We start from the raw sequence: 14,078 nt of genomic DNA, 5'->3' as shown, positions 1-14,078 counted from the left end.
ATAGTAAAAAATGAAAGGATTCTACAGGATGAAACTTGGATATTTTGTAAAGCATTTGCTAAGAAGTTATATATATTCCAAAAAAAATGCATCTTAGCTTTGTGAAATAGGCCAAAAAGCCTATTATTAGTATCAGTTCCACTCTTTGCTCTTTTTTCACAATTTTTGCTGTTTTTATTTAAAAAAAACAAACATTTCTTTTCTTCTCAAACTTTTGGAATTTTGTAATATTTGATTTAATTTCCATATTATCACTTTTTCTCTAACCCCAAACTATAACTTTATTTTGTGTTGTGTCTCAGAATATTACAGCTTTTAAAAATTACAATATTTCATCTTTTTGCGACTACATTTTTTTCTTCATAATATAAAATTGAGTTTTCCTCGTTAGAATCAGACTTTTTTCTCTTACTATTTTGACTTTATTCTGGAAAAATGACAGCTGTTTTTTTTCATGTTTGCTGTTGTTTTTTTTAATGTGTCTCATTCAACTTTCTTGGAAATTTTCCTCGTATTTATGACTTTATTCCCATAATATTTTGACTTTATTCTCGTAACTTTTTCCGCAAACCAAAAATTCCAAAAATTTCCAAAAATTACAACTTGTGGTGGAAAATTCATTATTTTGTTTCTGGTAATCTTACAACTTTGAAAAAAATATAAAAACAACTTTGCTACTAAAATGTTATTTTTCCTCATACTATTACGACATTACTTCCTCATTAGATTACAACTTTTTTCTCTTAATATTTTGACTTTATTCCTGTAAAATTGCTGCTGACTTTTCCAATTTTGCTGTGTTTAATTTCAAAATGTTTCAACTTTCTTTTCAAGCTTTGAAAAGAGTTTTTTTGCTACATCTTGACATTATTCCATATTATTATAACTTTTTTTTCCATTCCTAATATTCTATTTGTTTTGTTTAAGTTTCTTAATATTATGACTAAAATAACTAATATAACTAATAAATCCTAAGTAATAAAAAATAAAAAAAATCTTTAATATTTCAACTCTATGCTACTAAAATGACATTTTTCTTCATAATACAAAATTGTGACTAGTTTTTACTAAGAATCTGACTTTTTTCTCTTAATATTTTGACTATTCTTGTAAAATTACATCTGATTTTTCCATTTCTGCTGTTTTTTAAAGTATCTATTTCAACTTTCTTCTTGGAAATGTTCTTTTTCCGCAACCTAATTTTCCAAAAATGACAACTTTATTCATGGTTTTGTTTGTTTCTCCTAATATTACGACTAATAAAAATGTTATCATTTCAACGTTAAGCTAATAAATATTCATAAATATTCATAATATTACGGCGTTATTTTTGTAAAATTATGACTTTTTCTTGTTCCATTACAACTTTAATGCTCTTAACATTTTGACTTCATTCTTATAAAATTACTGCTGAGTTTTCCATTTTTGCTGGGTTTTTTTTGTTTTTTTTTAGTTTTCTTGTTATATTATATTTTCAAAATGTGCACGGGCCAATAAACCACTCAGATGCGGGCCACAAATGTTTGGACACCCCTGATTTACAAGCTCCGGACCAGCCAAAACATCAGTTTTTGCTTGTGTTCCCACTAAAGAATGGTGTTGCGTAACACCCTCCAGAGACAATGCCCTACTGTGTTGTTTAATGTTGAGGAAAATGTGACGTGTGTCTCAGAGTCAAAGGCCTGCTTGGACTGACCCTTGTTCAACAGAATGCACAGTAGCGACGGGGGGTAAAGAAGAAGCCTAAGGGTAGTGGGGGGGCCCCATGCTTTGGTGTCACAGTCAAGTCTAACGTGATAAGGCACTGGTGTGTGAGCACAATGTGCTTTGTCCACCCCTCAAAAAAAAAGTAATGAAGGAGAAGAAAAGGGCTTATGAGACAGTGAAGAGACATACAGGGTCTGTGTGCTAGTAAATCAAAGCTCTTAAGGGGCTGCAAGGTCAGCATGTGCTCTATTGTGGCTTTGGCACTCTCACAAGCTACACCACCTCACGATGGGTATCACACCCACCCACACACACACACACACACACACACAAAATGAAAGATTTCTGATGTATCTTGAACTCGAAATAATCCCTTCTTAATAGGCTGCGTCCACCGACACGAGAGCCACCTTGTTGGGTAAAGCCTGGCTTGCCCCGTCTGTGTCACCCCTGTCATCTCCTATCAGATCGTGTTTCACTCCAAAGCAGTGCTCTTTGGGTAAAACCATTAAGGGAGCGTACAGACACAAACACGAGCACATTTTGACACTCAGCCGCCGTCCTGACGTAACCGGGCACGACATGTGACGTGGGGAAAAGGTCACCCGATTCGCCGAAGAGACAGGGGTGCCTCAGACGGAGGATGTGAGGACTCAAAAATGGACGCCTCCCGACGGTGTTGATGGACACATGGCTGAAGTATGGCCTTCGAGGAGCGGTGGGAGGAATGGGTGTCCTGCAGAGAACTGTCCCTTCCCGTTTGTTTGGGCCGCTGACGTGCCGCGTCCTCGCTGATCGCACATGATGAGGCTCACGCTAAGTAGGGTAATCAAATATGGATACGTGTGGACACGTTCACATGGACTCAGTCACCGGTCACAGAAGTTCTGTCTTCATCATTACTCATTTTTAACCAAAAACGCCCATGGATGTTGCATAACAGAGCCGCTTTTAAAGAGTAAAGCCTGTTTGGTATCAACATTTCACACACAATCATAAATGATTAGGTACTAGCAGCTACAACTGCCATCATTATTTTAACTGAGATTTCATCATTTTTGTTTCAGTTTGTGGAAAAACGTTCAACAGTTAAAAGCATCGTGCTTAGGTCATGCATGCAAAGTAATAAAACGTTTAAACATGTTCCTGCATTGTTTTGTCACTCAGTTAACTAAAAAGGTCTGTTTGTCCACTCCTATATTTTGTCATTGTAGTTTCCTTAAAATATCGTCTCGTCTCGTGAACCCAGCGTCGTGAGCTGAGTGTGTTGTGCCCCTCCTAATAACATCAATCTTGCAACTATGACTTTTTTTTTTTTTTTTTTTTAAGTTTTCCTCCCAGCATTTTTTTGAAGTGTGCAGATAAACCACAATGGATTGCACTGCAGGGTCCCTTGGTTGAATGGGAGCATATGGTGTAAATCAGTGTTGGCAGCACACTATTGATGGACATCGCATAGCTGATTTAGCAGCATTTGTATGTACCAGTAAACGCAGAATGGAACAGGAACAGAAAGCCAGGGGGCTGATATGCGCAGAGAGCGAGTGATGCAAGCACAGACGGAAGAAGAAGGTGAAAGAGAGATAGAGAGTCCCTGGGGCCCCATTAGAGGCAGTTCTGAGGGCCTGTGACATCTGACTGGATCAGTGTTCTTCAGTCTGAGGCGCTCCTCTTATCCACTCCTCCGCCAGAGTCAATAAACACATCACCTACACACAAACAAACACACAGCAAGCAAGCCTCTGGGGTGAACGTCAGATGAGTTCATTTAGAGAGACTTTGATTCTTTCTTGTGAAGCTACACAGCTTACTGGCTACTTAATGACAAGGCCATGGCGCTTGGGTGTCTGCTGTATATACCACACCCAGTCGGACATTTCAAAGTTTATAGTCTGCGAATGGAAATGATTGAAGGGGTTTTGGTGATTGATGAGCAGAGGTCTCACTTTTTTTTTTTTTAATAAAATGACAAGCTGTAAACATTTCCCTCAGTACACGCGTGTTGGCACCACGCAAGGCAGAACTTTGAAAGTCAAGCGGTCCTTTATCCATCCCTGCTCTGACCTTTCTGCTACGCTGCCCTGTATTCACTGGCTGTCAGTGTGAGTTTGTCAGGAGCCATCCGTCTCTGTCCACCTCCACCCTCCTTCCCAAATCCCTGCCGACCCATTAGCCGATAGGAACCGGGGAGCGGCAGCATGGCCAGCCTATGGGGGCCTACTCCTCCCTCCCACCCTTCCTCCCTCCGTGGTATCTATGTTGCACGCAGCTCATCCAGGTACCCAAGAGAGGCAGCGGTAGCTAGCTGTATATAAATATATATATGTATATATATATATATATCTCCAGAATGTAGCAAAAGCATCAACACAGCACTAGTGTATGAAGTGTGGCCCATGGGAGCAGCAGAGAGGCTGATAGCTGCTGGGACACAGGGAGAGCTGGTGGCATCGCTGCAGGCGCATTGCTGCTGCTCAGCTAAGTCTGCATGTTTATGGACCAGCAATACACTCTCTCATTCACCCTGATATTCTGTAATGTACACTTCAATTTTATTTATATCGCACCGAGTCACGACAACAGTTATTGTATCTCAATGCACTTTTCATATGGAGCGGGTTTAGGACCAGGCTCCTTATATTTAATGAGAGCCAACAAATCCCCACAAGAGAAGCAGAGTACTTGGAGACAGCGGAGGTGTTAAAAACACCCTTCTAAAAGAAAAAGTAGTTGAAAAAAAAGTATATCATGAATTAAAGCCACGCAAATTGGAGTTCACGTAAGTTGGAGGGCATGCAGATCCCATTTGCTGTCGCCACTGGGTGGCGCTGAAACAAATTCGGGAAGTGTACAGCTTAAAAGGCGTTGTCCTTATCATATCTACCAATTATGACGAAGGTTTGACCTTGTGGAGCTGCATTGCTAACATTTGCAGTTTAGTGGCGAATTGTCAGATTGCTCAACACTTTGTCTCCATGCCCCACCCTCATCTTATGGAACAGCCTAAATCTTTCTCAATGTAACATTGCCCATCTGTCTAGTGTCCATGATGTTCATTTGCGATCAAAAAGTAGGACTAATTTGTTGAAAAACAACCCCCGGTTTCTGCCCCAAAATTGCCGTCGGAAACCAAAATGGCAGACCTGTTTGTTTTGAGACTTTTTTGTGCGCGTTGTCATGACTGATATCTGACTGATATCAACACATTTTGTTGATATCAGTCTTCTTTCTTCTTCTAACTGGTGGCAGGGGCTACCTTCTTTCCCCCAAATTTAATGGGGGCGCTACGGAGTGAGTTTGGGGAGGTTCGTGTTAGAGACGCCATAAATATGAAATTGGTGTGCTTGCAAATTTTGGGCCGAGTTTTCACCCATGTTAAGGCCCTCAAAAATGGGAGGAAAGCCGTGGAATAAATAATAATCAACATAGTTTCAAGAAGGCCTCCGCACAGCCATTCCTAATGATTCATTATGGCCACACGGTGGCCTGCATGTCCTTCTCACAGTCCAGAGATTGGGAGGGTACAAATCTCCATTGGGGCATCCCTTTGTGGGGTTTGTATGTGCTCCCCGGGTACTCCGGCTTCCTCCCAAATCCCAAAAATATGCAAGTTAGGTTACCTGGAGACTCAAAGTATATGTAAGTATTCAGTATATGTCCCCTGTGGTTGACTGGTGACCAGTACAGGGTGTACAAACTCAAAATCCAGCTCGCCCGTGGCCCTAATGACGACAAGTGGTGTCGAAAATGAATGAATAAATGAATTATACATTATAAATTATATTTTGAATTTATATATTTTTTGTACATATTGTTCATGCAAATATATATCAAACAATGTTTTTGTTTAATACACACTTTATAGGGTACTCACATATCCACACTGCATTTATTTGTTTTGTTATTATATTTGCAACAAGGATGCACCTGTGTGCTTTTTGTTTTCTTTCATTGTGTTCAATTTTAACATTTTCTATTATTATTACTATTATTAACACCTTTCTGCGAAGTTTCATTACCTTATGGGGCCTTTTTCTACTCGAGTTTGAGGTACCAAACAAAAAGTTCAACTTGAGACGTGCTTTTAAACGCTGACAAAAGCTGAAATGCCAGTAAAACGTTATTCATTTATGACTATAACAAAATCATAGTACAGAGCTCACATACAATCGTAAAGGAGGTTCTAAGTAGAGCTTCAAAATGCAAAAGAGCAAATGAGGTTGAAAAAATCATGGTCAGTGACAATTTTTGGGGTTTACCATTTGACTTTTTTGTTCCATAACCCTGAGGATGTTTGGAGAAGTTTCAAATGATCTGTCCAACCTCAGCAGCAATGGCATGCTACGAGAGGCCTTCCTTACGCAGCTCAACAATCCGACCGCTTCAAAGAGAGAAATCTTTTTTGCCTTTGCCGTCAAGAGATCGTGGCGGTGTGAATATCTGACAGAAAATGACAATGAATCCACATTTTTACCAAGATTTTGGTTTGGTCTTTTGATTAGGTGATGAACATTGCATTTTTTCTCGTTAGAATCCACCTTTTTCTCTTCATATTTTGACTTTATTCTTGTAACAGTACAGCATTTTTTTTCCATTTCTGCTGCTTTTAAATACATTTTCTAACTATATAAACTTTCTTCTTGTAATTTGTTTGCTCTGTAATGTTAGGAATTTATTCCCACAACGTTTTGACTTTACTCTTCTAACATAACTTTTTCCACAACCTCATTTTCCCAAAAAAAAACCTTTTGTATTGTTTGCTTCTCATAACCTCACAACTTAACATCTCTTTTCTTTAATATTTCAACTTTATACAACTAAAGTTGTTATTTTTCTGTATAATATCACGTTATACTCGCAAAATTACGACTCTTTCCTCGTTAAATTACAACTTTTCTCTTAATATTTTCACTTTCAATTACCAATGATTTTCCTATTTTTGTTTTGTTAAATTATATTGTTAGAATTCTATAATTATAGGATAATTATATAATTCTACTTTTAGAATATGTCGGGCCAATTAAAGAAAAAAAACAATCCATTGGACACCCCTGGTGTAACCACTTAAATCAGGGGGGCCGATGGCCATTTTTATTTCTTATGGTCTTATGTTATATTTGTCATATAATAAAATTAATTGATAATTAGGTATATTATTAGATGTTATATTACATTAGTAATTTGCTTTGTCACCTACAGTATAACACAAAAGGTAAGATGTGGATGTTTTGTTCCGATATGTTAGCATAGCTTGATCTACACTGAATCGGGTTTAGCGTCTTTAATGCACAAAATGTCTTCACGTTTTTTCTACGCAGCCCTTGCTGGTTGACTTAATTGGTTAGCTTTGACATCCCATCACAGGGAATGAAAGTTAAAACTAAAGAGTGGTACCGTGTATGCCCAGTGATAGAGAGGAAGATGGAAAATGGAGACAGGCAGATTAGCTACAAAAACAGGAAGCGTGTGACGGGAAGAGAAAGTGAGAGGAGTTTGGAAAGATGTGGTGAGGGTGGAGGAAGGTGGAGGGAGGAGATCCAGACATTGAAAGAGGGAGGGATAGGAGGCTGTAACATGTGATTAATGGACGGGTGGTAGTGGGGAGGTTGGAGCAGCCTAGGAGAGAGCAGAGTGACAGTAATAAAGTGAACCTGCCTCCCATTCATCTCCCTCAACCCATCTCGCGTCTGACCGCTAGGGCTTTACACACTCTGACTAATGCCACGCTCCGCATGCGGGCACAGACGAGTGTGCCACACGGCGCTTTTAGCTGCATAAATGAACACACGCCGTCTCTTGACCTCCCTTCGTCACTTTCAAGCCCGTCCCGAGCTCAATCATCCATCAGTTGAAGATGGGCTGTCTGAGAGATCAACACTACCTCATCGCTTTTAATGGCTTCTAAATCATATTGTGCATCAGACTCATCTGCTGTAAAACAGTTGCTTTAACAACAGGTCAGACACGGTGCTTGCGTGGCACATGGCCTTTCCGTTTTAAAAATGGAGCGCTGGTGTTCTGTAGGGTGTCCAAACTTTTTCAGAGAATGCGGAGGCCCACATACTTTGATATTCATTTAATTCTTGCAAAGCGGCAAAAAGAAAAGCTTGCATTTGTTATTAACTCATTCAATCGCAGCCATTGAGCCCCTTCCGTACCGGCCATTTTAGATTATTTTGACTGATTTTTCAAGGCACACAGACTATTGTGTTCCATGGCTTACCTACCAAAAGAGAGAAAAAAGGACACTCGTCTTTCATCACAAAAAAATGTTCGTTTCTACCTTTTTCCGTTCTTTAGTAATCAGCAGAACATAGGCTAATTTCAGGAAAATATCAGCTCCCACCAGGAAAAGGGAGAACAGCTTTTTGTGAAAAGATACATTTCAAGCATAACTCTCACTTTGACACAAATTTTTTGCTTTTGCGACAGCTCAAATATCTAAACAACTGCACCGCAACATAACACGCAAAAAAGGGTTGTTTTACATCAAAATAACAAATACAACACCATGAACTATTTACAATTTTCAAACGTGGAACTAAACTGCTTATGCACGCGTTAAAATTTCCCTCCAATGCATAAGCTTCTGCACGCTTCACTGCTCCACGCTCCCTCACGTCCTCCTTGCTGTCGAGCGCGTTAATACACAAAAGATACATGCCCAGCTCTTATAAAAATGCACTTCTGCCACCTTGTCGCCGTTTTTATGGCTTAAAACTGCATGAAAAGTCACCTCTTTTATTGTGCTCTTGCTTCATCACCTCTTTTTGCCTCTTGCGCAAAAACACGTAAAGGACGTATACGTCTTTGGGAGCGAGCGTTCGGGTTTTTAAAAAATGTATAAATACGTGGTTGGTGTTGAATGAGTTAATAACATGTCCTACTTTTTCTCTTCATATTCTTTAATTTTGTTCTTTAAGTTTGTGCTGTTTTTACGAAAAACCAACCTGTGGACCACAAATTGGCCACAGGGCCGCACTTTGAACACCCCTCTTGTAACGCAACACGTGTCTGTTTTCAGAAGGAAAAACATATTATTAGTCAGCTTTTAAGTCCTCATATTTTGACTTTATTCTTATAAAATTGCTGCTGAAGGTTCTTGTAAAACTGCGACTTCATTCTCGCTATTATATTGACTTTATTTTGACTTTATTTTCTGAATGCTTTTATTGTCATTTTTGATTTTTTTCAACTTTCTTGTAAATTTTCTTTGAGTAATTATGACTTTATTCCCATATTATGACTTTATTCAAGTAACATTAACAAATGTTCCAAAAATTACAACATTTGTTGTTTTGTTTGGTTCTCATATTACGACTTTAAAAATGTATATTTCAACTTTATGCTACTAAAATAACGTTATTTTTCCTCGTAATAGGACAACATTATTCTCGTAAAATTAGGACTTTTTAGATCACTACTTTTTTCTCTTAAGATTTTGACTTTATTCTTGTAAAATTTTTACATTTTTGCTGGATTTCTTTTACTTTTCTTGATTTTTAGAAGGTGGCAGGGGCCAATAAAAAACAACAACAACAAAAACAGCCGCAAATTTTATTCTTGTAAAATTGCTACTTTTTTCTCATTAAAATACAACTTTTCTCATAATATTTTACTATATTTGCGTAATTTTTTTAAACATTTTTTTCATTTCTGCTGTGTTTTTATTTTACAATGACTTCAACTTTCTTCTTGTAAATTTTCATTTTGTAATGATGACTTTATTATTCCCATCATTTTATAGCTTTAGTCATGTAAAACTAACATTTCCCATCATTTTCCAAAAATTACAACTTTGTAGTTTTGTTTTTCATAGCTTAAAAAAAACGTTATTTTTCTTTAGTATGTCAACATTATTCTCCTAAAATGATGTTATTTTTCCTCGTAATATTTTATTTTATTTAAAACATTTATTTTATTCAAAAAAGAAATAAAAAAACAATATAACAAACACAAACACTGGGGAGGGAGCAGAAAGAAGACAAGTGTTGTTGTCTCTGCCTCCTTTTTTCCCCAAAAAATGCAGCCACAAAGAAAGCAATTTCAAAACAACAATATCAACAAAAAATATACATATAGCAGCCGGCCACACAACTCCTCAGTTCCTCAATTACAACTCAGCCAGCAACAAAAAAGCCAACAACCCTGGTATGACAATCAAACGTATGTTTTTTTTTACTTTATTCTTGTAAAATGACTGCTGATTTTTTCCATTTTTATCTGTTTTCTTCTTAAATTCTATTTTTAGAATGTGCCGCGGGTTGCACTTTGGACACACCTGTTGTAGCGGAACGATGTGCTGATCTGCTGTATTTTGGACCATTTCACCCTGAATTAAAGCATGCATTTGTCAAGCGCAGGTGGATGCGAACAGTGTTGTTTAGTAACCTTCCCTCCGGCTACTCTAATGAGATGCATCACCAAAATGTAGCCTCATTAACCTGTCCCGAGCTGCAAGGGATCACGTGTTATACAACAATTCCGCACAGGGTAAACCTAGCCCCGCCATAATAAGGTTATGTTAGGGATGTTACCTCAGCATTGCCTTCACTCAGACTTACTCTAATTATACTAAATTAAACATGGCTCACAGTGGGGATGATGAACCGAAATATTCATCCTTCTGGGGTTGTGTGTTGCATTTCAAGTGAACATTTTGCGACCTTGGATTGGGAAGCCTTATGCACGGCTCCTTGTCTCTCCTCTGCCTTCCAGACGAATATGTTATCTGTGTGCATTTGCCAGGAAGTGCAACGTTAAAATGAACAAATCATTCATCTTTCAGTCAAACGCGCCCCACTAAATCACAATGTTTCCAAAGCGGAAGGCCTCCAGCCAAATAACACGTATGACTAAATGACTTCAACTACTTTGGCATTAACTTGATAGAAGAGCCTGCATGTTATTTCAATCATCATTGGTTTTAATTGCTCCAAGCTATATAATGAACACATTACTAATTGATAAGGAAACAGTAAAAATGCCTCTCCAACGGGCCCCACCTGCATGGGGTAAATTTGTCTTCATATCAGCTGCATGACTTTTGCCCGGGCAGACAATAGATTAAACAATGAATGAATGATTTATTAGCTGTCGTTGTCATGCAATTTAGATGGATGGGTGTACATGCGGCATGACCTCACTTCCTTGTTCTCTGCCTTGTATTTGAGGGTGTGAGGAGAGGAGGGGGGTGGGCCAGGGGATGTTGGCAGGGCGGGGTAGGTCAGACACACCACTGGCCACTGACAGGAGCCAGCCACTTGATCAATGATCCCCGGGTTGGGATATTGTGCAGGGCTGTGAGGCAGCTGTGTATGAACTTCAAATACATATGGAGGGATGAAGGTGTGTGTCTGTAAACCGCATCTATCTTGTGCGTGTGGATGTGTGTACGTGAGACCAGAAAAGTAACTCCTCTCCCCTACCTTACCTCCCCTCTCATCCGCCTTCTCCCTTTCTCTCTCAGATGGGTTATTCTGGCGATGGCCCTGACAGGCCATGGTTTGGATTTTGATTTATGTTCCTGTGAAGCTCAAATCAAAGATTCCATCTACTGCTGCTTTATGGCAGCTGGGATGATGAATGGTGCAGTCTCTCGGTCAAACCAAGCCTCTGTGTCTTTGGCCCACATTTTAATTGCTAAAGTAGCCAGTCATCGCTCAGCCCTCCTACCCTCTCCCTGCCTCCCAACCTTATCCTTTCTCCGTTTTTTTCCGCCCATTGTCTCTCGCCCTCGCCCTCATTCACGCTCGATAATGTACCTTTATCTCCTCACATGTCCGCGTGTCGCTTTCCCTCATAAACCATCAAATTGGCACCCGGAGAGTAGCCATGTGAAAACATTTATAATGACTCTCAGCACTCTCCGCGATACAGAACAATGCAGGCATTCTCTAATATTCATTTACACCTCCAGTGTTGCTTCACAGGTGACACGCTGCAAACATGTATGGCAAGCAGGGAAATAAATGGCTGCATCAACATAAAAAGCCACTTTATCCGGCGGAAGACTGCTGAGATGCCAAGCTCTGATAGAGTTTATGTTTGTGCTCTATTTTTCAAAAGTAAACACATTCTGCAGTACATGACATTACTAAGTAGGTTAAGTATAGCCCCAGGCTATCATCCATCAGGACAGAATGAAGCGAGCATATTCTGCCCGATGAGAGGTGAAAGTTTTCCACTGTGCCGCCATGACATTTAATTTTTCACATCTCCTGCGTGTTCCTGGGATGAATTTTGGCAGACCCGGTGCAATTTAGCTGCATGGCAGTTTGAAATTGGGCGATGAATCACAACACGGATTCAATGGGACGCCAGTCGGTGTCCAATATTTTCTCTGTGTCAGAAAGGAAAGAGGGAGAGATACAAGGGGGTGGAAGCGATAGAGAGAGATGCAGAGGCTGTAGATTGTGTTCTCCAATCATTTTCCACTCACAAGGCCTATCATCCCCCCCAGCTTCAAAAACAAAGCACCACATAGTTGACTATTATAAGAGGAGTCGTGTGTGGCTGCGATCGTGGCGCCATGGCGGAGGTCTTTAAGGGCTGCACTTGGATATTTTGACAAAGAGCACTGGAGAAAGAAATCAATAAAGTCAGGACTTTGCCAGTCACTGAGCAGCGCAACGGCGAATGCAAAGTTCTAAAGTCAACCTCCAGACAAACTCCAAATGAGCAACCAATAGACTGACTCAGCCTCTGACACAAGCCATTTATTAGCCTGGCAGCAGAATATGGTGCATTGCACAGCTGATGGTCTGTATCTGGGAAGACCACACACACGAGAAGGATGTGGAAGACCGTGTCTGTGAGACCCCTCAAACGCTTGTGAGTGACTAAACGTGCACAGTTCACTGTACTGACACACTGCATGGCTTACTTGGTAAAAGGCCACAGTGCAGCTTGAGATTTACAAGACAATACATCAGAACGAGTGTCGATGGCATACATGCATGCTCAATATTTGCATCATCTGCTCCACTGAACACTGAAAAAAAATTATCTCCTCTGGTGATTGTTTTGTGTGCGTGACCATGCACTGTGACCTCTCAGCTGAAGGGCCACAATGAAGAAAAAGGGAACATAGCGTGATGCAATGATATAAAGAACAGCCTATAAGCAACTTTAAATAACAGAAAAGTATGAAAAAATCAAATAAAAGGGCAATATTTAGATATATATTTAAATAATCCATAAGGTTAATATGAATGAGGTGTTAAATTTGGGATGTTTTACACCCAAAGCAAAGCCATGGCAAACAGTCATCTTCCTATTAGCTTCTAAATACAATGGAACCTTGGTTAGTGTCATTATCCATTCCAAAAAGCCAAAAATGATGACACAAAACACGTTTTTATAGTTTTAGGTGCAGAAAACAATTTGAAATGCATATACTGTACATATAAACAATGAATGAAAGGGATACATTTACCTTCACTGAAGACGTGATTCTTGATGTGACTGTTCCCAAAGACACGACGTTGGAGTGACATCAACACTGACACCACCTTCCTGTTTTGCTATGATTTATTTCTTGAATTCAATAGTGTTTCTCGCCTCCGTAACCCACAATGGACCACAATTGAATTAAAAAAATGATCTCAAAGCAAAACAGGAAGGTGGTGTCTGTGTGCTGTCTCGCTTCCACACCGTGTCTTTGGAAACAGTCATGTCTTCAGTGGAGGTAAAAGTAATCATTAATGTTCATTTATCCCTTTCGTTAGTCATTTAAAGGCATTTAGAATTGTTTTATGTATGCAAATCAACAACCAAAGCAAAATTTTGGCATACATTTTCAATGTTAGCCATGGATTCAATGCCCTGAGGACTTCAGTCATGTATTCTTTCATTATTTCTTCATCTAAGAATGGTGTGGGCTTTTTGTTGTTGTGTCATGAATGTGACAAGAACAAAATAGCTTGCAGCTGGATAGTACGATTTCAGTTCATTTAGTTTTGTTGTTCCTAACTTCGAATACGGAGGAAATGTCTCTGGAAAATGTCTTTGTCTAATAATGCCGTTTGAAAGTGGACATCTCCATCACAGCTATCTTCTCCTGGCATATTAAGTACAAGTCTTGCGCTCGTTGGAGGGAGAATGAATGCAAATGTTTCTTTCAATTACTGATTTTCACCGTCCACTTTTCTTTTAGCAGCAAACTTGGAACACAGTTTTTATGCACAATCGAGGCTCCGACAGTGCGTCTCACCTTGTCTCCAGGCGGATGAAGTGTGTGGACTCTGCATCAGTCAGTTGTGGTGAAGCTCTCAATTTACCAGTTGATCTACCCTCCAGTCACCTGTGGTCATGAGCTTTGGGTACTGAGCAAACAGACAAGATAGCAGGTCAAGGTGGCCAAAATTAGT

This window comes from Dunckerocampus dactyliophorus, chromosome 5 (genome assembly GCF_027744805.1).
Source record: "Dunckerocampus dactyliophorus isolate RoL2022-P2 chromosome 5, RoL_Ddac_1.1, whole genome shotgun sequence".
Lineage (NCBI taxonomy): Eukaryota > Metazoa > Chordata > Actinopteri > Syngnathiformes > Syngnathidae > Dunckerocampus > Dunckerocampus dactyliophorus.
This window is presented reverse-complemented; position numbering follows the sequence as displayed.